Source organism: Dipodomys spectabilis, unplaced genomic scaffold, assembly GCF_019054845.1.
Source record: "Dipodomys spectabilis isolate Male_0828 unplaced genomic scaffold, ASM1905484v1 ptg000378l, whole genome shotgun sequence".
In the NCBI taxonomy this organism is placed as follows: Eukaryota; Metazoa; Chordata; class Mammalia; order Rodentia; family Heteromyidae; genus Dipodomys; species Dipodomys spectabilis.
The window spans coordinates 1,484,685-1,511,124 of NW_024871055.1; the positions used below are offsets into that span (position 1 = coordinate 1,484,685).

At 36.2% G+C, this 26,440-nt stretch overlaps 1 pseudogene; it reads right to left on the bottom strand.

Moving 5' to 3' along the window:
• Positions 1 to 2,014: 2,014 nt before the first annotated feature.
• Positions 2,015 to 2,105, bottom strand: LOC122096574 (annotated as a pseudogene).
• Positions 2,106 to 26,440: the final 24,335 nt, after the last annotated feature.

Here is a 26,440-nt window from a genome sequence, read left to right on the forward strand (position 1 = left end):
GGGGTTATAGTTACATGAGCAAAGTAATAAGTACATTTCCTATCAAGCATTGTTACCTCCTCCTTTGTTTTTCCCCCACCATTCCTTCCCTTCCACCTCCACAAGTACATTCCTCACACCCGCAAGCCCCACCCAATGTCCCCAGCCTAAATTGTAAAGTTCGTTCTTCAAAATAATGTCTTGTGCATCTATTGTTATACAATGGGTCAAAATTTATTCCTATTTAAGTATGTTGTTTTTTCCCTTTCCTTCCCCAAATTAGAGAAGTGTATATACAAGATGCAGGTGCACCAACATCAAATAAAGTGAAAATAGGGGTTATATTGTTGGGGAGGAATGTATAAAAAACAAAAAAAAATCATGTCGTACATTATATATATGTGAGAAACAACAGCAAGAAAGAAAAAACCACTTGCGGCTCTATCTTGAGGGTCATATAGCTTAACATCTACTTATCTAGTCATATACACATAGCTTTTCAACTTTTCTGCTTATCCCAGTCATATACTAGTTATTGCAAATAAGGGATACCATGGGACCTATGTTTCTTTGGACTTGGCTTACATCAGTTAATATAATTTTTTCCAAGTCTTTCCATTTCCTAAAAATTGGGCGATGTCATTCTTTCTGATGGAGGCATAGAATTAATATATATACACATATATATGTATATATATAGTATATGTGTGTGTGTGTGTACACACATATACACAGAGAACATTTTAGTTTTTTGTTTTTTAGAGCAACTTAGTTTTCCATCTTCATCATTTTTTCAAATGTTTTTCTTGTGATTAAGTGGTTACATACTTTCCCAAATTTCACAATATTGTGGGATAGTGATGCTTAGTTAAAGTCACAAACATATTCTAACTTTGATGGAGCAAATTGTCTATCATGGTCTACAACACTTATGAGTTCTATGAGCTTTGCAATAGAGTTATTTCTTCCATATGTATACTTTTTTTGTTTGGAAATATGTATATTTCTTTTGTTTTACATAGCGTCTGCTGTTCCCTCTTTCCCACTTGTTCCCTCCCTCCCTTCAGTGACATTGAGTTGCTTAGTTCATTTTGGTCAATGTCCAGTGCAGCTGATGGATCTCACTGTTGTATGTTTTTCCCTGATTCCTTCTAGTTCTGTGTCGTCCTCCTGGTTTCCCTCCAGTGTGCACATATTATCAGCAGAATGGGGTTATTTAGTAGTGATTCAATCAGATGAATGGAAGTCCTTGGTTTCTTAAGTGTTGTTAATTTTGTTGTATCACCTTACATTTTGGATTTAACATCCACTTACCATGGAGACCATGTGGTTTGTCTCTTGCTTTTGTCTTACCTCGCTCAACATGATTTCCTGTAGCTTGATTGATTTCCCTGCTAATGCCATTATTTTGTCCTTTCTAATGGCTGTAAAATATTCTGTTGTGTATAGTTACAACAGTTTTTGGATCCATTCATCTCTGGTGGGACATATGGGTTGTTTTCCTATCCTGGCTATTGTGAACAGTGCTACAATAAACATGGAGGTGCATGTGTCCTTGAATATTGGTACCTGTTGTTCAGGATAGATGCCTAGAAGTGGTATGAGTAGGCCATAAGGAAGGTCAATAATTAGCTTTCTGAGGACTCACCAGACTGCTTTCCAAAGTGATTGTGTAAGTGTACATTCACACACACACACACACACACACACACACACACACACACACACACACACACACAGAACGTTTTCTTGATCCATTCTTCTACTGAGGGGTATCGGGGTTGGTTCCCTATCTTAGCTATGGCAAATAATGCTACAATAAACATTGTTGTGGTGGTAGTTTTAGTATGGACTTGTTTGTGATCATTTGGGTGAATGCCCAAAAGTGGGATTGCTGTGTAATAGGAGAGCTCTATGTGGAGTCTTTTGAGGAACCTCCAAACCGCTTTCCAAAGTGAATGAACAAGTTTACACTCCCACCAAGAATGCAGTAGGCTTCCCTTCTGGCCACATCCCTTCCAGCATCTGTTGGTGTAAACATATGGAACTATTCATCCTTGTGCAGGAACCATGCTAATCTTCTCTGTATGTTCCAATTTTAGTATATGTGCAGCCAAATTGAGCACAGAACATTTTTTTATATATAAAGTGTAATTGATTTTCTTAAACGAGACAATTCAACAACAAGTAAGTTCAAAAGAATTGTGAAATTTTGCAACCATGTATTTCTTACATAAGCACACATTTAAGAATAAAGTCAAGATTGACATGCCAAAAACAAAATAATTTCAGATATTTGTTGTTCATGAGATGTGTAGGAGGAGGAATTCAATTATTCTACACAAGGCACCTGTCATAATGATCATTGCAGCAAATGTTAAGCTTTGTTAAAAGTTTTAATGTTTTAAATATCTTTCATTTTGGGATTTGCTTATATGGCAAAATTAAGACTGTTTGGCAGGTCATAAAATTTTTCGATAAAGTATATAGTATTTCTGGTAGCATGTACTAGTAGGTATGTACTTTTCAGAGTTTATAGAAAATTTACTAATGAGAAGTTGCAAAGACTGTGTAAAGAAGTAGAGTGAAGACTTAAGATTTTAAGTACACAGTTTCTCTTAAATCTTTAGGGCTCCCTTACGTTATATGTTAGTGATGAACAAATAATGATATAAGCCACATACAAATGATGAGATGAACTGTAAATAGTAACCTTAGTGGGTAAATTTAAAGGCTACTCATAGCTTTATCCAGTTTTAAATGTACAGGAATATGAGAAAATAGTAAAATCTACTATATACTCTTCAAATAATTGTTCAAAACAATTCAAATAATTGTTTTGTTTTTATTTTAGTAATCATTAATATATAATTATTGTTTTCTTTATTTATAGCATTTTTTCCTTGTTGTAATATAATACAACTTTTTGTGAGTCGTGATTAAGAGGTACTTTGAGAATATTATTGGGATGGCCACACCATTTTTCATAGGTCCTTGTAAATTTAGAAAGAGCAAAACTAAAAACAAAATATTGATTAAAAATTATATCAAGTAGAGTCTGAATCAGGAGTGTTGATAAATATCCATACCTAAAATCTTATCCCTAGTCTGAAGTAATGGTATTACAGAGTTGAGGCCACAAAATTGAGAAACTGTGCTTTGTTTTGCTTTGTTTTTTGCTTTGGTTTTGTTGGTTGTGGGGCTTGAACTCTCGGTCTTGGATACTGTCCCTCAGCTCTTCAGCTCAAGGCTAGCGTTATCACTTGATCCACAGCACCACTTTCATCTTTTTCTGCTTATGTCGTGCTGAGGAATGAAATCCAGGACCTCATGCATGCAAGGCAAGCACTCTACCACTGAGTCACCTTTCCAGCTCCTGAAAAACTGTGATTTAAAAATCATCTGAACAATATTTGCTTTCTGCTTTTGGTTATATAATGAAATATGTGAACACATTTTTATATTTTTGTGAACTGTCATACTTCTAAATTTATACTAACTGCAGAAAATTTATCCTTTTCAAAGTCAAGAAATATTTCTGAGAGTTTGCTTCTGTGAAGAATGTTTTTGCATTTATAATTTCTTCTGAGCCATTTTTATTTATTATCAAAATCACTTTATTTTTTATGTTGATAAGTTATCATAAATCAAATACCTTCAAAAGTACATGTAGTGTCTCAAGATAGCAGTATGAATATTCTCATACACCTCTTGTTTATCTGTTATGCACGTTAATATTATGATATTTTTCTCTCTTTCACTCTCTCTCATTTCTGCTCTTTCTCTTTCATGCTCCATGTCTGCTACTTAGAATTTCTGCTGGTCTACTATTATCCTTCAGGATCCACTGGTTTTGTGGGAACATGATAGGGACCATCAGTTACCCTTGCATTCTTTAAGAGTTATAACAGTGACGTGAAATTATTCTTTGCCATTCTAAATGGCAAAACAACAGATCTAGGAATTCCTTTTCACTTTTAGTACTATTATAAATTTTATCTCATATTAATAATTGGGACTGATACTATACTTTTAGCCTGGGACATAAAAGTTCTTTTTCTTTTACAAACAACTTTTTTCTTTTATTATCAGTAAGTAACAAAAACAAAGCTATCCTATGGGAAAGTGGCTGAAGTTGTTCACAGGGATGAAAAACAAGTTAATGGGGGAAGTGAGTACAAAGGATACCCTTCATATAGCACAGATCCTTAGAGCAGTTTATCATGTACATTTTGTGATAAGGACAACGTGCTGGGAACTCTAGATTAAATCACTGAACACCTGATATATATATGCACATATATTTATATATGTATATTTATTTATATATGCATATATGTGTATATCGGCCCATATATGTACACATGAATGTCACTGTACACACAAATACACACATACGTACACACATGTACACATGCACAAATGGAAAAAGACACATAGATATAGCCAACACAAGTTTCACTAGTTGTTGAATATGCCTTAGACAGAATGCTTGGAAAAAAATGTGTTGAAGATGTATTCGTCTCTAAGAGTTCTTTTACCACTCCTCTTATCTCTTCCAACTGGTAGGTTTAGAGAGATTCGACTTGAAAAGTGCAGTACAAGTGATAGCAAGTCACTCGGAAATCTCAATAAGTATTGGTCATATGGTGTCTCCCTGCTCCCCATGGAATGCTTGCTCTTGTAGACACTCTCAACATCCAAAGTAGTAGGACAATATCCTTGTTAAGAATAAAGTTATAAGGCTTTAAATGGCATCCTTCCTTGGGCTCTTTTCCAACAGCGAGCATCAATTCCTAAGCAGATGAGTGACTCCCCAGAAGACTGGAGCGCAGGTCAAAATTTAACCAACCCATATGAAAAGTCTAAAGTGAGCAGTTCTGACTGAGGTCATACAGATGTCCTGGCCACGAATATGAGAAAAAAAGAAAGTTTTTTATGTGTAGAACACAATTATACCAACTGACAAAAGATGATGTGCATTTCATTTATTTGCTTTTGGACTTGGAAAGTGTTTTTAAGTGTGTCTACACAAGTAGAATCAGCATGAAACAAGCCAGCATTTCTTCATTTAAGATGCAAGGAAAGGATACAGGTTGACCCATTGTAACAATGAGATTTGCAAGATACTATTAGAGGGGGGTAGACGGAGGTGTTTGGGATGTGTGAAGGTAAGGAATAGTAGGAGAAAACAAAGGAGGTGGTAACAATGCTCAATAAGAAATGTACGCATTACCTTACTTATGTAACTATAACCTCTCTGTACAGTACTGAGCTTCTTCAGTAAAAGTGCCGGCAAAATTGGTTAATCACTCATAGAAAACTAAAACTATATCCTTATATATCGTCCTGTACTGAATCAACTCCAAATGTATCAAAGACCTCAGAGTCAAAGCAGACACCCTGAAAACATTACAGGATGGAGTAGGACATACCCAAGGTCTCCTGTGCAGAGGATGAAATTTTCTTAATAGAGACCCAGAAGCACAAGAAATCAAAGTTTGGACAAATGGTATTGTATGAAATTGCAGAGCCTCTGCATGGCAAAGGACATAGCTAGCAAGATCAATAGAAAGCCCATTGATTGGGAGAAGATCTTCACTAGCCATACAATAGAGAAGGATCTCATATCTAAAATATACTTGGAACTCAAAACATTAAATCCCCCAATAACAAATCCTCAAAGAAACAACTGCCCAATAAATAAGTGGGCTAAAGACTTCAAGGAAATCTTCTTTGAAAAGAAAAGAAGGAAGGCCAATAGACACATGAAGAAATGCTCAACCTCCCAAGCCGTAAAAGAAAAGCAAATCAAAACAACATTGAGATACCACCTTACCCCATTTAGAATGGGTAAATCAAGACCTCTAATAACAACATATCCTTCAGGGGATGTGGCCAGAAGGGAACCTTACTGCATTGTTGGTGGGAATGTAACTTGTTCAACTACTTTGGCGTAGTATGGAGGTTCCTCAAAAGATTCCACCTAGAACTTCCCTATGACCCAGCAATCTACCTTTTGGGCATTTACCCAAATGATCACAAACAAGACCATACTAACGTTACCAGAACAACTATATTTATTGCAGCATTATTTAACATAGATAAGATATGGAATCAACCCAGATGCCCCTCAGTAGATGGATGGATCGAGAAAATGTGGCATTTAACCAAGTCCTAATCTTAGATAGGGAAATGGTTTGGATAGAATGATAGGACAGAGATTACAAAAAAACGAACAAGAAAAAATGGAAAAACCAAAATTTAAATTTAAGTAGTGAAACACTTAAAAATTATGTAAGTTTAAACAAATGATATTGAGAAAAGAAAAGGATAAGATGAGACGAAGGGATGGATTGAAAGGAGAAATGAAAACTAAAAAATAAAAATTCTTAAAATTAGTTACTTGAAAATTATATACATATGAAGTGATAATACTGCTATTAAAGAATTTAAGCCTAAGAGGTTGTGAATTGAGTAATAATTTTCTGGATTAAATGTGTACAAAATGGGGTATAAGGTCTAATAATCGATGACGGGTATATATCTGGGAATGAGCCGAACAGCAATTTAGTCACGCAAAAAAAGAAAGAAAGGGAAAAAATTGAAAAGAATACTTAAAAAGGACCAAAAGTTCAGAAGAGATAAAAAAAGCACACACACACACACACACACACACACACACACACGTATACACTTAAAATAAAAATTATGGGAGGAAAATAAGATTAATAGAAAACAATTTTAACAATTAAAAAAAATTTTAAAAGTTCACATAAGAGTTCTTTGATTGCAACAATGAAATGTACAATTCATTATGTCGAAAAACGAACTTAACAATTTTGGTGGGGGGGTGGGGGAAGGATGGGGTGGGGGGAGGGGGAAGTATGGGAAGGGATGGGAAGAGGAAACAAGGAAGCAACAATGCTTGATAAGAAACATACTCTATATCTTGCCCATGTAATTGTAACTCCTCTGTACTGTATTCTCACAATAAAAAACTAAACTAAATTTTAAAAAAAGAGTTCTTTGATATTTTTGGGGGGGTGTATTGGGGTAATGGGATGATTGTGTATCTCCCGTGTCCATAACCAGTCTCTTGGTGGAGTCTCTGGTCTTCTTGTGGTGTTTGGTTTTCCAGTGGCTTGATTGTTTTCTTAAGTCAGTGTTTGAGCAGGCAGAAAAATGCTTTGCATAACCCATTGTTTTGTGATCCTTCTCCCAGGCTAGTTCAGTGGGAGGTAGATTTGCTTTGAGTATCCCAAAAGAGGGAGATGGGAATTTCCTCTAGTTTGAAGATGCTGTGCTGAGACTAGGTTATGGGTAGAGTTGAGGCCTTTCAGCAATCAGTAGCTTTTCCTTGCTGGGCTAGCTCCTGAGACTCTCAGAGAGCCCAGCTTGGAGCCATTCCCAGGGTTTAGGTTTACTGAGTTTCAATTGTTTGTCTAGGCTGCTGTAGGGAGGGGCAGCCTCTGACTCTGTTTACCCTGTGGTGAAAGTCACTCCTCTGGGGGCAGATTTTTCTTTGTCTGGGCTGGTTGACTTTCCCCTGGGTAAAGCTGAGCCTGGCAGGTCAGGGCAGATTCCTGTGACCTGCTAAATGACTCTTCTGTTTGCTTCCAAGGCCTGAGTTGGAGCTAGTTGCTCAACTGGGCCTTTGTTAGTATCAAAGATGGAGATCTCCAGTGGTAGGGAACACGCAACCTTCCCTCCTCTGCTCCCTGAGAAGAAATGAGGAGATCTGGGTTCTACTCATGCTAGAGTCTTATTCCTGGACAGTTTCTGGTCTGTGATATGCAGGATGAATATATCTGCTCCTTGTCAGTTCTTGCTTCTGTTGCGTAGAATCCACGTGTTTGCCACATCTGGAGCCTTTGTCCCAGATTCTCTCTGTAGTTACGGCTGCTATGAGTGTCTCTGCTACCAACCCTGCCACTGCAGCCATGGCTAGCTGCATGTGTTCAGATCTGTTTCTTTGCTTGGATTTTCCCTCTCTGTCCAAACTCTCTCTATTGAGATGACACACTTGGTGTGACTCTGTAGCCTAAGACTGTTCACTGGAATACTAAAATGCTTTCTATAGGAGAGCTTGTTTAGCCTTCAGCTTCTCTTCTTCCATCTTCCTCCGAATCTCATGATTTTTTTATGAGTGTTTTTTTTTTAGGAAAAATTGTCATTGGTGTTTATATTTTGTGTTGGCATACAATGAGCCTACTCTACCTTAATTTAATAAAATAAAACTCTCTGGCTGGGCAACGGTGGCTCATGCTTGTAATCCTAGCTACTCAGGAGGCTGATATATGAGGATCTCAGTTCAAAGACAGCCCAGGCAGGAAAGTCTGTGAGACTTTTATCTCCAATAAGCCACTAGAAAACCAGAAGTGGCCCTGTGGCTCAAGCGGTAGAGCGATCACCGTGAGCTGAAGAGTGTAGGACCAGTGCCGAGGCCGAGTTCAAGCCCCAAGATTGACCAAAGAAACAAAATAAAACAACAACAAGAAAACAAAAACTCTCTGATTCTATGACAGCATAAATTTTGTGGGTAATGGTTAAGACCAAGTTGCCATTCTAAAAAAACATATATATCACCCCAAAAAAGAGACACAATAGGAAATATATAGCAGGAAACTTATAAATTTTAATGGACTAACAGTCTGTCAATTTGTTTTAACTTTTTTATCAAAAATGAAAGTAATACTTGATAATATTATATTAAGACATTTAAATTTCTTTTTTTTGGATTTGTGGATTATTTATTTTTTACTTTAGATGATAACCCAGTAATACTTATTCATTTTCTTCTTTTAAAATTTTGTTTATTTTATTTTATTGTATTTTATTTTTTGTGAACATATTGTACAGAGGGGTTACAATTACACGGGTAGGATAATGCGTATATTTCTTATCAAGCATTGCAGCCTCCTCCTTTGTTTACCCTTCACATCCCTTCCCAGCCACCCCCCCAACCCCACAGAATCCACCCCCCCCCCCCGCACACCCCGCCCTCCCCGCACCAAAGTTGTAAAGCTCGTTTTCAACATGACAACTTGTACTTCTCATTGTTGCAACAGGTCCACCTGTATCCTTAAACGACTTGTTTTTCCCCATCTCCTCCACAAGTTATACTGACAACAAATATAGTGAAAGCAGGGGTTATATTGTGGGGGAGGGACATACAAAGCAATAAAGAGATAATCTTATAAATGCATTAGAAAAAATGCATGAAAGAAAAAAACATTAAATACATATCTAAGGGTTCATTTTCCTAACATAACATTATCTGACCTTTTCCGCTTGACTCATACATATACTAGATATTGCAAATAAGGGAAACCATGGGTCCTGTGTTTCTTTGGGCCTGGCTTACTTCATTTAATATAATTTTTTCCAAGTTTTTCCATTTCCTAACATATGGGGCAATGCCATTTTTTCTGATGGAGGCATAGAATTCCTTTGTGTGTATATACCACATTTCCTTGATCCATTCATCTACTGAGGGGCATCTGGGTTGGTTCCATATCTTAGCTATGGTAAATAATGCTTCAATAAACATAGTTGTGCTGGTAGCTTTAGTGTGGTCTTGTTTGTAAACATTTGGGTAAATGCCCAAAAGTGGGATTGCTGAGTCATAGGGGAGTTCTATGTGAAGTCTTCTCAGGAACCTCCATACTGCTTTCCAAAGTGGTTAAACAAGTTTACATTCCCATCAACAATGAAGTAAGGATCCCTTCTGTCCACATCCCCTCCAGCATCTGTTGTTGTTAGAGTTCTTAATTTTTGCCATTCTAACTGTAGTGAGGTGGTATCTCAATGTTGTTTTGTTTTGCATTTCTTTTATGGCTAGGGATGTTGAGCATTTCTTCAATTGTCTATTGGCCATCCTTCTTTCTTCTTCAGAGAAATTTCTCTTTAAGTCTTTATCACACTTATTTATTGTGCAATTGTTTCTTTGAGGATTTGTTGTTGGGGAATTTAATTTTTCGAGTTCCAAGTATATTTTAGATATGAGACCCTTGTCAGTTGTATGGCTAGTGAAGATCTTCTCCCAATCCGTGGGCTTTCTATTGATCTTGCTAGCTATGTTCTTGGCCATGCAGAAGCTCTGCAACTTCATGCAATCCCATTTGTCCAACCTTTCTTTGATTTGTTGTGTTTCCTGGTCTCTATTCAGAAAATTTCGGCCTGAGCCAAGGAGACCTAGGGTTTCTCCTATTCCATCCTGTTGTGTTTTCAGTGTGTCTGCTTTGACTTCGAGGACTTTGATCCATTTGGAGTTGATTCTGTTGCAGGGTGATATATAAGGATCTAGCTTTAGTTTTCTACAAGTAGTTAACCAATTTTGCCAGCACCATTTACTACAGAGGCTGTCTTTCTTCCATTCTATTGTTTTAGCTCCCTTTTCAAAGATTAGATGGCTATAGATTTGTAGGTTTCTTTCTGGGTTTTCAATTCTATTCCATTGGTCCTGAGGTCTGTTCTTATGCCAATACCAAGCTGTTTTGATTACTATGGCTTTATGGTAGAGTTTGAAATTTGGTATTGATATTCCTCCAGCAGTGTTCTTTCTGTTGAGGAGCGTTTTTGCTATTCGGGGTCTTTTATTGTTCCATATGAATTTTTGGATTGCCTCTTCTATTTCCTTGAAGAATAAGGTTGGAATTTTGATAGATATCGCGTTGAATTTGTAGATAGCCTTGGGAAGTATTGCCATTTTCATGATGTTAATCTTTCCAATCCAGGAGCGTGGGAGGTTTTGCCATTTTCTAAGTTCTGTATTGATTTCCTTCTCCAAGATTTTAAAGTTTTCATCATAGAGGTCCTTCACTTCTTTGGTTAAGTTAATTCCTAAGAATTTTATTTTTTTGTGGGGCTATTACAAATGGGGTTGCTTTCCTAATTTCAGCCACACTTTTCTCATTGTTGGCCTACAGAAAACCCATTGATTTTGGGGGGTTAATTTTATACCCTGTCTCTTTGCCAAAGTTTTGAATTAGCTTGAAAAATTTGGGAGTGGAGTTATGGGATTCTTTAAATACAAGATCATGTCATTTGCAAAGAGTGAGAGTTTTATTTCTTCTTTCCCTATTTGGATCCTCTTTATGTCTGCATCTTGTCTTATTGCTGGCATTCTAGGCATTCTAATACTAGATTGAAGAGAAGTGGTGAGAGTGGATATCCTTGTCTTGTTCCTGAGTTAAGAGGAAATGGCTTTAGTTTTTCACCATTGAGTATAATGCTGGCTGTAGGTTTGTCATATACAAGGCTTTTAAATTTCTTTGACCTTGACATTTAAGATTCACTTTAAAAAGAAATTCAACAGGTGACAGTGTTTTCTCCTTACTTTTCCAAAGAAATGTTTATTTCATCATTATAGTGTATAGCACAATATAACCGGAAAGCATTTGTTAAGAAAAAATATTCCCATTCTTTGTTTTGCTTGTCTGTATTTAAAGCTGCATACTACATCCTACCCACCCTATTGTTTGCCTTCTCATATGAAGCATTTCAGTAAATGTGTCCGCCAGCAAAGTTTTACAAAATAGCATTCTTTCATTCATTGTGCTTTCCAAAATATATCTCACAAATGCCAACAACAAAACACAACACATTCTAGGTTTTTTTAAAGCAATATTTTATGTTGTTTCCTTGGTGACAACGAAATTGGAAGATTTAAAAATTTCCTATACCAGCCGGGCGCTGGTGGCTCATGCCTGTAATCCTAGCTACTCAGGAGGCTGAGATCTGAGGATCGCGGTTCAAAGCCAGCCCGGGCAGGAGAGACCGTGAGACTCCTATCTCCAATAAACCACCAGAAAACCGGAAGTGGCGCTGTAGCTCAAGTGGTAGAGTGCTCGCCTTGAGCTGAAGAGCTGAGGGACAGTGCCCAGTCCCAGAGTTCAAGCCCCACGACCGACAAAAAAAAAAATTTCCTATACCATGGCCATCTGAAATGAGATGGATGTACTTAGGTTAACATAAAGAAATTTTGGGACAGCATTAATGTTTGAATCTTGGATGGGATTTGATTGGGAATTGTGAAAGACTTTCATAGTATGAGAAGAAAAACAAAAGACCATACTAATACTTTTATCTGCCACATTGTTTTATTAGTTTATTCAAACACACACATAGAAACACACAGATACACATTATGAAGATCCAGTCAGTCTGCAAGAAAATATTTTAATGGGAATTCCATAAAATATTTAGTCTGCTGAGATCTGATTAGAATTTATAGAAATATCTAATGGCTTCCACCCCTAGACAAGTTACTATCATTGTTGAAGATGTTGCCATTTGATTTTAGAATGCCCCCAAAAGACCTATGTGTTAAAGAAAAATGACATTCCAATTCCTCCCAGACTGTGGAGCATACCTGAATAGTTCTTCTGGAGATTAAGTTCTTCAGAGTGAAACCCATGAGAAAAAGACTCTCATCTTCTTTCTTCTTTTATCTTTTAATCATTCTAGGTAAAAAACATTTCTCTTTGACATACTCCTCTCCTTGACATTGTCTTGGCACTGGCCCGCAAAGCAATAAAACCAGCTGAACATACACTGAAACATTCAGTCTTGTAAATCTGAGTAAGCCTTTCTGCTTAATAAATGGAAAATATCACTTATTATGGTAGGTTATAAAGCTCACCCAACGTTCTAGTCTTTCTAACAATGTAGAGTATATTAAAATGTGCTTCATTAAAAATATCTAACTCCATGTTGTATATTGTGTTTTTCTTTTCTGTTGATCCTAGCGCTTACAATCAGGACCTAACTGTAAAACTGTTTGCAATAAATAATCACATTACTTATATGATTCTATAATTTAACTTGTTTTCCTACACATTTATAGAATAGTGTAGCTATGGAAAATCAATAAATATTGCATTTTGATATAGGATTACCTATCACTGCAAGTGTTGTCAAAATTTATCTACACTGAAATGATTGCCATTTATATCTTTCTCAAGATTACAAATGTTTATACTTTCAGCTGACCTTTTACAAACTCATACCCCAAACATAATTTTTAGTTTGTTCATGCAATCATAGGAACATAAATATATGGCACAAAATGTTAATTAACTTTATCTGCTGTCATTAATGGAGTATACCTAATAGAATTAAGTATATACCCTCAGGGAAATAAAATACTTCCTTCTAAATCCAGACTTGCAGGCAGACAGAGAGAAACCCACACCCACACACATGCACACACACACACACACACACACACACACACACACACACACACACACACACACACACACACGTACTTACCACTCTGACTCAGGTTAGATTCCAGATATTGGGTATCAGACAATGATCTTTTAATCAAACTTTCTTGTCCAGACAAAATACATTCATAATTCCACACATACAAAAACACCAGATCATTCAAAATCGTGAGAATATTTAACAGAACCACCCCGCTCTGGGCCATCTACTCCCTGATTTCATTCATTCATGTCAATGCATTTTTCATATCATAATTAAAAATCTTTTTGTATCTCTCTGATTAGCAGATAATATGTTATCATATAAGAGAAAATGTAGGTAAAATTACATATGAAAATTGCATATGACATAATGACATTCCTGAGGATAAAACATGCCTGTTTTTCAGTTTGGTTGCCAAAATGGAAATATTAGACCTTTTGAATATTTAACTTTAAATCTGAACCTTCAAATTTCACTAGGATTTGAATTGTGTAACTTACAATATTAATGTAAAATAAAAGCATTACTAAATAGAAAGAAAATTATAAGTTTATCATACCTTAATCCCTGAATTGACTTTATTATAAAAACAATTACATTTATATAACATGATAAACATCCTGAAACAAACTATGAGGTATGGAAACAGAAGACTCCGTTTTTTGTTTAGTGTATGTTGTTGTTATTTATAGTTTGTGATGATTCTGTCTTCTTTACCTTATGCATGGTATATTCATTCTACATCTTCAGGAAGGTGGCGGTGGGCACAGAGCTTTAGGAAAAGGGTGAAAAAATGAAGCAGTGGAGTTCCTTGAATATTGATGAAAGTGAACTATTTAACACATGGGTGGGGAAAGAAGGTAGGGAATGGGAAAATATGAGGGAACTGAAGACATTTCATAAAAGGAAATGTACTCATTACCTGACTCATATAATTGTAATCCATCTATAAATCAACTTAACAACAGAGTAAATTTATTTTAAAAAGTCGAACAAAACATTTTCTTAGAATCGTATGAGTATGTTTTGTTCACTGGTTTGAGCTGGTTGAGTCTATCTCTGAAAATAGCTACATTTACATTATTGGGCGAATTTCTGAGCTACTAGTAGTTAGAAGTCAATTATGATTGTATGTTTTTCTGAGACTCTAATTCATTTATTTCTTTAATCTAATTTGTATGATTTCTATCTACCAGTTTTTGAATTGGCTTATTCCTGTTTTTCAAGGACCTAGTGGTGAATTATTAGTGCTGATTTAAGATTGTTCTAATTTGTTGATGTATATACTCAAAGCTATAAATTTTCCTGAGTATTGCCTGTGTTCTTGTGTCCCAGAGGAGGTAATATTTTGTCTGTTCACTTCCAGTTATTTCTGTATTTCTGTTTATGTTACTTTGAAATAGTGATTTCAGGCTTGTATGAAGAGACAGTAATAATATGAAATGTATATTATTACATTGAACGAAAGAGCAGACATTTTAACCTTTTTTTCTTCAAGTAAATTAATATTAAGCAAAGCTTATTAAAATAATTACTTATTTGGGAGAGTTCCGGGAAGATGGCGGAGGAGAAGCTGGAATCTGAACAAGCTCTTGCATAGAAAACAGTTTCAAAGTTCAAGTGAACAGTCCCAAGCCAGAGAATCACACCAAGTGTGCCAACACAGGACAGAGAGTTAGTCAAGAGAGGGGAAGCCAAGCAGACACATCTGAGCGCCTGCCAGCAGCTGACGCTGCGGCGGCAGGGTCGCAGTGGCGACCACCGCCGCGGGGGCATACCTGAGACACAGTCCGGGACAAAGGAGCCAGACGCAGCAGACGAGCGGATTCTACTCAACACCAGCAAGAACCGACAAGGAGCGGACAACTTCATCCTGCACTTTGCAGACCAGAGACAACCCAGGATGCAAGACTCGGTGTGAGTAGAAGCCCGACTTCCTCACTCCTTCTCAGGGAGCAGAGGAGGGAAGGCCACCTCTCCCCCCCCAGCACCGGTGATCTCCATCTTGGATACCGACAAAGCTCGGAGGAGCGGCTAGCTCCAGCTCAGGCCTTGGAATAAAACGAGTCATTTAGCAGGTCACAAGAACTTAACAGCGAAGTGACCTCACAGACTCAGTTCCATATAGGGAAAAGTCACCCAGCTCAGGCGCCAGCCATTGGAGTGGCTCTCCTCACCGGGTAACCAGAGCCAGAGGCTGCCCCTCCCTCTAGCAGCCACCACAATCAATTGAAAAACAGAAACCCTGAGAATGGCTCCAGGCTGGGTGCTGTGAGTTTTTTTCACAAAATAGCACCAGGGAAAAGCTACTGTTTGTTGAAAGGCCTCAACTCTACCCAGAACCTAGCCTCATCACTGCATCCCCCTCTTGTGTGATTCTCAAAGCAGATCACCCTCCCAGTAAACTAACCTGGGAGGGGGATCTCAAAATCTTGGGTAAAGCAGAGCATTTTTCTGCCTGTTCCAACAAACTGACTTAAGAAACCAATCAAGCCACAGGACCTCAAGCTGACCAGAGACTCCAACCAGACTCTGGTTACAGACAAAAGGGAGATACAGGACTCTTCCCACCCCTTCCCCCCAAAAATAAAATCAAAGAACTTTTTTATTTCTTTTTTCTTCTTCTTTTCTTTTTTTCTTTTTCTTTTTTTCGTTTTTTGTTACCTTATATATATAAAAAAATTTTTTCCTTTTCTAGAACTTTTATTAATCTTTAATTTTTGCCTCTTCTGCAAAAATAATTGTTTTCCAGTAACGTTTTTTTTTCCTTCTTTCTCCTCTTATAATTTTTATTTTAGGAATACGTGAATGTGTGTTTTCCTTTCTTTTCTTGTCTTCTTTCTCTTTTTCTTTCATTCTTAATTATTTTTTTGTTTTTTGTCTAGCTCTACTGAACTTCTGATCTTTTCTTCTCACTTTCCTATCCTTTCCACCTTTTCGTCTTTTGTTCTTCTTTATGTGACTTAACTCTTGTCCTGCACATGCTCAGATAAAACCGTAGTGTACACACTTAATCCACAAACTTATTACTCAATTCAAAACCTCTGAGACTTAAATTCATTAATAGCAGTACTACCTCTTTATACCTATATAATATTTGAAGTATTTTTTTAAAGTTTTTCACATCTCCTCTATATCCCTCCCTTTCTCTCAACATATTCACATCATTCTCTAAATAGATGGTCTTTTAATATCTATAATAACATTAATTTTTACGTTTCTATTTTTTTTCTGGTCTCTTTTCATTCCCCTTTCCCTTTCTTCTTTTTCTCCCTCTCTCTACTTGCATCCTACCCAACCTATTTCCTGCATTGTGATTAGGACATAGTTAACTCTCCCTGTGCCTCCCCACACCAATCTATTCCTATTTTTTACCCACATCTCTCCATAACCCTAATAATTTCTGGTTTTCCAAATTCTTCTCTGCGGTTCGAAGTCCTTTAACATATAGTAGTTTGATGTCGAATAGATGTATCTGTTGAACTAGATTGTATCTGTAGACTATTGACTGTGCAAATGCAAACTTTGGTTGATGGTTGCCTTAAGATAGTGTTCTAGCACACAACTGGTGCTATCTTCATCTCAAATGGGCAGAGTAAGCCGGAAAAACACAAGATAAATGGCAAATTCGGGTATCTCAATTCCCAATCTTGATAATCAGGGGTTAGAACAGATAATGAATAATCCAGGGGAGAGTTCCCAAATAGCTCTACAAACACTGCTGGCAAACATGATAAATGAGAAGTTTGACAACGTACAAAGGACTCTGTATGAGCGTGATAGGGAGAGAGAGGAGGCATCCCAGAAGTTTATACAGGAATATCATAAGCGTGAGGAAGCTACTCAAAAACTGATACAGGATTTGAATGAACAACTTGAGAATACTCAAAGAGAAAGGGAGGAATGGCGTGAGCAGGCTGAGAACACTCAAAGAGATCTGCAGGAATCCCACGAACGGGAAGAAGCTAATCAAAGAGTAATACAGGAATTGAGAGACCAGGTAGAGAACACACAAAGATCACTAAAGGCATTCATGGAATCGATTAACAAAGAGCTGAAGGAAGTCAGGGAGACCACAAAGGGAACACTGAATGGAACCCAACAGAAGGAATGGGAGCCCAAAGAAACCATAACCAGTCAACTAAGTGATTTGAGGACAAACACTGAACACCAAATTAAGGAAGTAAAGAAATTCATACAAGACCTAAAACAGAGCTTCAACAAAGAACTTGAAGCCATCAAAGCTGACCAACTAGAAGGAAAAGAGATAAAAAACAAAGTAGATAGTCTTGACAGCAGGTTAGACCATGCAGAAGATCGAATCTCAGGGATTGAAGACAGCCTAGATATTATAGAGAAAGAACATACAACCATCCAAGACAAGTCCAAGAAATATGATAGATCTATCCAACACCTGGAAGACACCATCAGAAGGCCTAATATAAGGATAATGGGTGTACAAGAGCACCTAGAAACAGAAGTTAATGGTCTAGGAAATTTGTTTAACAGGATCCTAGCAGAGAACTTCCCAAACATGCTAAAAGATAGGCCTGTCCAGATATAAGAAGCCTTTAGAACCCCAAATAGAACAGACCAGAATAGGTCATCCCACCGCCACATTATAATCCACACAGGATCAACTCAGAACAAGGAAAAGATCCTTAAAGCTGTCAAGGAGAAAAGGGTAATCACCTATAAAGGGAAACCAATTAGAATCACCTCAGATTTCTCAGCAAAGACAATCAAAGCAAGAAGAGCCTGGAATGATATATGCCATTGCCTAAAAACAAACAATTATCAACCAAGAATACTGTACCCAGCTAAACTCTCCTTCATAACTGAAGGCCAAATAAAAACCTTCCAGAGCAAAGAAAAAATGAAACAATATATCTCCACCAAACCAGCCCTACAAAAGATTCTTAAAGATGTCCTACACATAGAAAACCAACAAGACCGCAATAAAGGCCAAGAAAGTGCACCCAAACTGAGAATCCAAGAACCATAGGAAGAACCCAGTTTTCACAGCCCCCAAGAAGGTGGATAACATGGCAGGAACTCCCAAATGCCTCTCAGTCCTATCTCTTAATGTTAACGGACTGAACTCTCCAATTAAGCGACATAGACTGTCTAGTTGGATTAAAAAACAAGACCCTTCTATCTGCTGCCTGCAGGAGTCACATCTTGCCCTTAAAAACAAACATATTTTCAAAGTTAAAGGCTGGAACAAAATCTACCAAGCAAACGGACCCCATAAACAGGCGGGAGTTGCAATCCTAATATCAGATAAAATAGACTTCAAATTAAAATTCATGAGAAGAGATAAAGAAGGTCGCTACATACTAATTAAAGGATCTCTCCTTCAGGAGGATATTACAATTCTAAATATCTATTCGCCAAACAATGGAGCACCCAAATTTATCAAAGAAACACTACTTTCCCTCAAATCCCATATAGATCCAAAGACATTAATTGTTGGGGATTTTAACACACCACTCTCCCCACTAGATAGATCAGCTCGGCAAAAACTCAACAGAGAAACCTCAGATCTAAACAGCTGCATAGATCAACTAGACTTAACAGACATCTACCGAAAATTTCACCCAGCAGCACCAGAATACACGTTTTTCTCAGCAGCACATGGAATGTTTTCTAAAATAGACCACATTTTAGTCCACAAAGCAAACTTGTTTAAATTCAGAAACATTGAAGTTATACCTTGCATTCTCTCTTACCACAAGGGAATAAAATTAGAACTCAACACCAAAAGCCACCAAAGAAATTCCGGTATCACATGGAGGCTGAACAACACACTGCTGAATCATGAGTGGGTCATGGAAGAGATTAGAAAGGAAATTCAAATGTTCATGCTATTCAACAAAAATGAACACACAAAATACCAGCTCCTCTGGGACACAGCAAAGGCAGTACTCAGAGGCAAAATTATAGCTCTGAGCTCCTACATCAACAAATTGGAGAGATATGAAACCAACAATTTAATGACACATCAAAACCTCCTTGAAAAAGAGCAGCAAGATAAACCCCAATACAGTAGATGGAAATAAATAATCAAAATTAAATCAGAATAAAATGAATTAGAATCCAAAAAAACTATAGAAAGAATCAACAAAACAAAGAGTTGGTTCTTCGAAAAACTTAACAAAATTAACAGACCCTTAGCAAATCTTATCAGAAAAAGAAGAGAACACACCCAAATTAATAAACGTAGAGATGAGAATGGAAACATCACCACGGAAACAACCAAGATTCAGAACATTATAAAGGAATACTTCTCAAAACTTTATGCTAATATGTTTGAGAACTTGACAGAAATGGACCTCTTCCTAGCAAATATTGACATGACAAAACTAAACCAAGATGAGTTAAACCATCTTAACTGGCCCATATCAAGCATTGAAATAGAAACAGCAATAAGAGACCTCCCAGCTAAGAAAAGTCCAGGACCAGATGGTTTTACAGCGGAATTTTACAAGGCCTTCAAAGCAGAGCTCACACCAATTCTCCTCCAACTCTTCAATGAAATTGAAAGAGAAAGCTCACTACCAAACACATTCTATGAAGCCATCATAACCCTCATCCCAAAACCAGGCAGGGACTCATCAAAGAAAGAGAACTATAGACCCATTTCTTTGATGAACATTGATGTAAAACTTCTCAACAAAATTTTGGCCAACCGACTTCAACAATTCATCCAAAAAATCATACAACACGATCAAACAGGATTCATTTCAGGGATGCAAAGCTGGTTCAATATACGCAAATCAATTAATATTATTCATCACATCAACAGGAGCAACAATAAGAACCACATGGTTATCTCAATAGACGCAGAAAAAGCATTCGACAAGATCCAACACCCCTTTATGATGAAGGTTTTGGAAAAATTAGGAATCCATGGAACATTCCTCAATAGAATAAAGGCTGTATATGACAAACCTACAGCCAGCATTATACTCAATGGTAAAAAACTAAAGCCATGTCCTCTTAACTCAGGAACAAGACAAGGATGCCCACTCTCTCCACTTCTCTTCAATCTAGTATTAGAATGCCTAGCTACAGCAATAAGACAAGATGCAGACATAAAGGGGATCCAAATAGGGAAAGAAGAAATAAAACTCTCCCTCTTTGCAGATGACATGATCTTGTATTTAAACAATCCCATAGACTCCACTCCCAAATTACTCAAGCTGATTCAAAACTTTGGCAAACTAGCAGGTTATAAAATTAACCCCCCAAAATCAATGGCTTTTCTGTATGCCAACAATGAGAAAAGTGTGGCTGAAATTAGGAAAGCAACTCCATTTGTAATAGCCCCACAAAAAATAAAATACCTAGTAATTAACTTAATTAAAGAAGTGAAGGACCTCTATGATGAAAACTTTAAAATTTTGAAAAAGGAAATCAACACAGAACTTAAAAAATGGCAAAACCTCCCATGCTCCTGGATTGGAAAGATTAACATCGTGAAAATGGCAATACTTCCCAAGGCTATCTACAAATTCAACGCAATACCTATCAAAATTCCACCCTCATTCTTCAAGGAAATAGAAGAGGCAATCCAAAAATTCATATGGAACAATAAAAGACCCCGAATAGCAAAAACGCTCCTCAACGGAAAGAACACTGCTGGAGGAATATCAATACCAAATTTCAAACTCTACTATAAAGCCATAGTAATCAAAACAGCTTGGTATTGGCATAAGAACAGACCTCAGGACCAATGGAATAGAATTGAAAACCCAGAAATGAACCTACAGACCTATAGCCATCTAATCTTCGATAAGGGAGCTAAAACAATAGAATGGAAGAAAGACAGCCTCTTCAGTAAATGGTGCTGGCAAAACTGGTTAACTACATGTAGAAAACTAAAGCTAGATCCTTATATATCACCCTGCACCAGAATGAACTCCAAATGGATCAAAGACCTTGAACTCAAAGCAGACACTCTGAAAACATTACAGGATGGAATAGGAGAAACCCTGGGTCTCCTTGGCTCAGGCCGAAATTTTCTGAATAGAGACCCGGAAACACAACAAATCAAAGAAAGGTTGGACAAATGGGATTGCATAAGGTTGCAGAGCTTCTGCAGCTCAAATGACATAGCTAGCAAGATCAATAGAAAGCCCACGGATTGGGAGAAGATCTTTACTAGCCATACAACGGCCAAGGGTCTCATATCTAAAATATACTTGGAACTCAAAAAATTAAACCACCCAACAACAAATCCTCAAAGAAACAACTGCCCAATAAGTAAGTGGGCGAAAGACTTAAAGAGAAGCTTCTCTGAAGAAGAAAGAAGGATGACCAGTAGACACATGAAGAAATGTTCAACATCCCTAGCCATAAAAGAAATGCAAATCAAAACAACATTGAGATATCACCTCACTCCAGTTAGAACAGCAAAAATCAAGAACTCTAACAACAACAGATGCTGGAGGGGATGTGGACAGAAAGGAACCTTACTTCATTGTTGGTGGGAATGTAAACTTGTTCAACCACTTTGGAAAGCAGTATGGAGGTTCCTCAAAAAACTTCACATAGAACTCCCCTATGACCCAGCAATCCCACTTTTGGGCATTTACCCTAAAGTTTACAAACAAGACCACATTAAAGCTACCAGCACAACTATGTTTATTGCAGCATTATTTACCATAGCTAAGATATGGAACCAACCCAGATGCCCCTCAGTAGATGAATGGATCAAGAAAATGTGGTATATATACACAATGGAATTCTATGCCTCCATCAGAAAGAATGGCATTGCCCCATTTGTTAGGAAATGGAAAGGCTTGGAAAAAATTATATTAAGTGAAGTAACCCAGGCCCAAAGAAACATAGGTCCCATGGTTTCCCTTATTTGCAATATCTAGTATAGGTATGAGTCAAGCGGAAAAAGTCAGAGAATGTGATGTTAGGAAAACGAACCCTCAAATATGTATTTTAATGTTTTTGTTTCTTTCATGCATGTTTTTCTAACGCATTTATAAGATTATTTCTTGGTTGCTTTGTATGTCCTTCCCCCACAATGTAACCCCCGCTTTCACTATATTTGATGTCAGTATAACATGTGGAGGAGATGGGGACAAACAAGTCATTTAAGGATTCAGTTGGACCTGTTGCAACAATGAGAAGTACAAAATGTCATGTCAAAACCAGCTTTACAATGTCGGAGGGGGGGAAGGGGGGGTATGATTGGGTGGGGGGAAGGGGGGAGGCTGGGAAGGGAGGTGAAGGGTAAACAAAGGAGGAGGCTGCAATGCTTGGTAAGAAATGTATGCATTATCCTGCCCATGTAATTGTAACCCCTCTGTACAGTATGTTCTCAAATAAAATAAAATAAAATTTAAAAAAAAAGAAAATAATTACTTATTTATTTTTTAGAGGATGAGTATAGTACTATTGGATATCTTGGAGGAAAGATATTAGACTCATCACAGCTGATGCCTTATACTGAATTTACATGTTAAACTTTCTTTTTCAGAAGACTAAAGCTTCAATTCTTTCATATTAGTATTAGAAAATCATAATCTCTGCATATTGATTTGTTATCCTCTGCTATTTACAATTCCATTCTTCCTCCATTGTATATCAAGGGCTTTGAATGACTAATTCCTTAAAATACCTATATTTCCTATATTGTGATGTATATCTCAGTGATATAAATATTAATTTATCTCTCAGTCTCATCTTGAGCTGCATTCATATGAAATTTATGCAGTCTCAAGCAAGAAACCTGACTATTTACTCTTTTCTATGTTTTAATCAATAAATCCATTCTAATACTTTAATTGAAATATATATAAAGTTTTTAACATGAAGACAACCCTCCCCCATTATACTTTAAAGTGAAACCTTGGGGACTATTTTATATATAAAAATACAAAAGTAGAGGCTGGGAAGGTGGCTCAGTGGTAGAGTGCTTGCCTTTCATGCATGAGGCCCTCGGATCAATTCCTCAGCACCACATAAGCAGAAAAAAAAAAAAGCCAGAAGTGGCACTATGGCTCAAGTGCTAGAGTGCTAGCCTTGAACTGAGGAGCTGAGGGACAGCGCCCAGGCCCAGATTTCAGGCCCCATGACCGGAGCCCTCCACAAAAAGATTAAAAAAATAAAAAAGTGCAATGCACATGTTTATATATGAATAATCTAATGATTAAATCAACTAGACACAAGATCTACCATACCACATCAAGTCTCAATTTACTTAAAAGCACCAAAATATTAGTGTTCATGAATATCACTCATTGTTAAAAAATGATGAGTCAAAACAAAGTTTATATTATATTTGAAATTTGAAAAATGAAAATTACACTCAGATTTGCTGTCAATATCTTGTTTCCATGTATACATTTTTTTCAGCATATAGAGAAACAAAAAATAAGGGTTTGTCACATACAATGAAAAATATAAAAGTAGACTGCCTTTCTTTAAGATGGTAAGTACATGCAAATCTTGTGATTTATTCAAATATACTATGAAAATTCATAAGAGGATTTATGATCAGAACTGATAGGTCAGCAAAATAACTGGAAAACTGTAAATGCTAATTGTACTTTCAATATAGGAAGACAAGTTTTCAATTCATGAGCCTATAGAAGAAGACTTTGTATATGTAACACAATCCACTTTTAACTGCTAAAAGCACTTGCTTAAGCTCTAATTAGAAAGGGAAAAATTAACTAACATGTTACATGATTGTTTTGACAATTAATTTGTATATTGAAGGTCAAAGGGAGGAATTGGAGATTAATATAATCTTTTTCCACTCTTCTGATTATTACACAGCAATAGCTGTGAATTCAGGAGTCTCATGCAATGTACTCACAGCTGAATTACTAATATGCTTAAAAATATGGAACGTATGATAAGGAAATAGATCAGCCAGCAAGCACAAAAACTCGTGATAAGATCAAACTTTTGAGCAGGGTTGCCACATAATTTAGGAATGCAATTCCTTCATATGAACTTGAAATTTTGTGGCTTTCCTTGTGGGTTTAAAAGGTAAGAAAGCACTGTAGAAACAAGAATTCCTGTTCAGCCAAGTAGAACATCCACATGTTGCAAATTTTCATTCCATAAAAATTCTTTGTTAGAGTACTTTCATTTAATATACTTCAGCACATCATCCTTCCCGGTTGGAGACAGGAAAAAAGATAATTTTGTTTGAATATTATCTTACATAAATTAGTGAGTACAGGGATGATTTGTTTAATTACAGATGTTTGTAATAAATGTAAATAGGGATCATGTCACAACTAAAAAATATAAACAAAATCACATAACAAGACTAGAAGTCACAGAATTTTGTGCATGAAAATATACATTAGATTAGTTGCAGTATTCCTATTTTGAGAAAAACTTTATATTAAAGTGTAATGCACTTTACGAAGAGTTGAAACATTTTATTGAAAAATATATTCTTAGAGATATTTTTGCTTCATAGTTTTAAGAAGAAAAATGTTCCCAAAGTAATTACTCCTTTATTGTTTTCCTGTTTCCATGTGATTAACCTCCAATTTAGAAATCCAGATATATGATTTAATTTAACCAAAAATATTTATTGAATATAAAAATCTCTACTCTCTACATTCTTCACACTAAGATCACCAAATATGTTGAATCTTAAATAATTAGTCTCTTTTTGACCTATGTTAATACTATTTACAATGTGAGTGAAATGTTTAAAAATAGTATTTATTTTAGCTTAGTTGCTCTGAAAAGACAATAAACGATACTATTAAAGCCTAAAAATTATTAGATTTAAAATTTAGAATTCAGGAAATGAATTTGACCACTCTGGTTACTGGAGCCTTCACTACAACCTCATGAGACAATTTATATTGGTGAAGCAAAAATCTAAGGTAAGATATTTATGAATAAAAAATCATGTCATTCTGAATATGTCGAGCTACATATAAAACAGAAAATTTAGTTTTAAATATCTGAATATGCTAGTACATTTAATTGCAGGGCAAGTACTTATTCTGAAAGGAGAAAAAATTGCATTTATTCTGAAATGTAAACCTAAGTATTCATTTGAATAAAAGACAATGTTTAAAATATCACTCAGTCAAGAGAAGGTGTACTGTTAGATGTTTTTCATGCTAATTATGTTCTCTAAACTTACTACAAATATTAGATTAGTAAACCTAATTCATTCCTTTGTAGGGAAACAGAAATTCAGTTTCCTAAAACGCATGACTATAACTATTTCTCAAACAATTACTAAGTAACTGTTTTATATTTTTTGTCATGGAATCTTATTTGATATATTTTTATTCATTAAGTTAAATAATTGGCCAATAATAATATAAATTGTGCATGAACAAAGTTTATCTAACGTAAGTATTTCACAAGACATGTCATGGCTCTCTTAAAGAACACTAGAAGGCAGTGTACTTTTTATTAATTTTTAGTTATTTTGTTAATGGATATTAATTGTCAGACGTGGCAATTCCATAATATATTTAAAGTATTTGATTATACTCCCTCTATTTCCTTTTCATTACTGGTACCTCCAAAGATCTTGTTTTTCACATAAAATTACATCTTTATATATGCGCATATAAACTCATTTGGAAAAGTTAAGCTAAACTGCAGCTTAACTCAAGATGTAAAGTGGATTAATAGGATGAATAAAAATTGAATACTTTTTTAACTTTTGAATTGAGCTATCATTACTATTATGGTTTTATGGTTAGGGTTAGGATCCCAGAAAGAATTAGAATTAGGATTAGAGAAATAGAAAATTTAGGTTCAACATAGGATGAACCATTTCAAAAATGATACTCACAAGACACTATGTTGAAAATGAAGTTTTCCTTAATGCTAACACTAATCCCAGCTGGAACTGAGACCTAACTTTGACCCTAATTATAGTCCAATTCTAATGTTTAAGAAAAAGACTCTAGTTTTTAATCATTCTAAAGAATACTCCAGTTTGCACTCTGGAAATGAGTACAGTTTGCCATAATTCCCAAAAATTTCCTGATTCTAACTCTGAAGTTATCTTGTTCCCTAACATGAACCAGTTTCAGCGTTTTGTAATTCCCTTTACCCTCCCCAGATTAGACATGTATATACAGGATGCAGGGTATCAAAATCGAGTACAGTGACAACAGGGGATATTCCATAGGAGAAAGAACATACTAAGGAAACAACAACAAAAATGAATAAAATGACATTGTACATTTACAAAAGTAACAATAGAGACCGAACTTCCAAA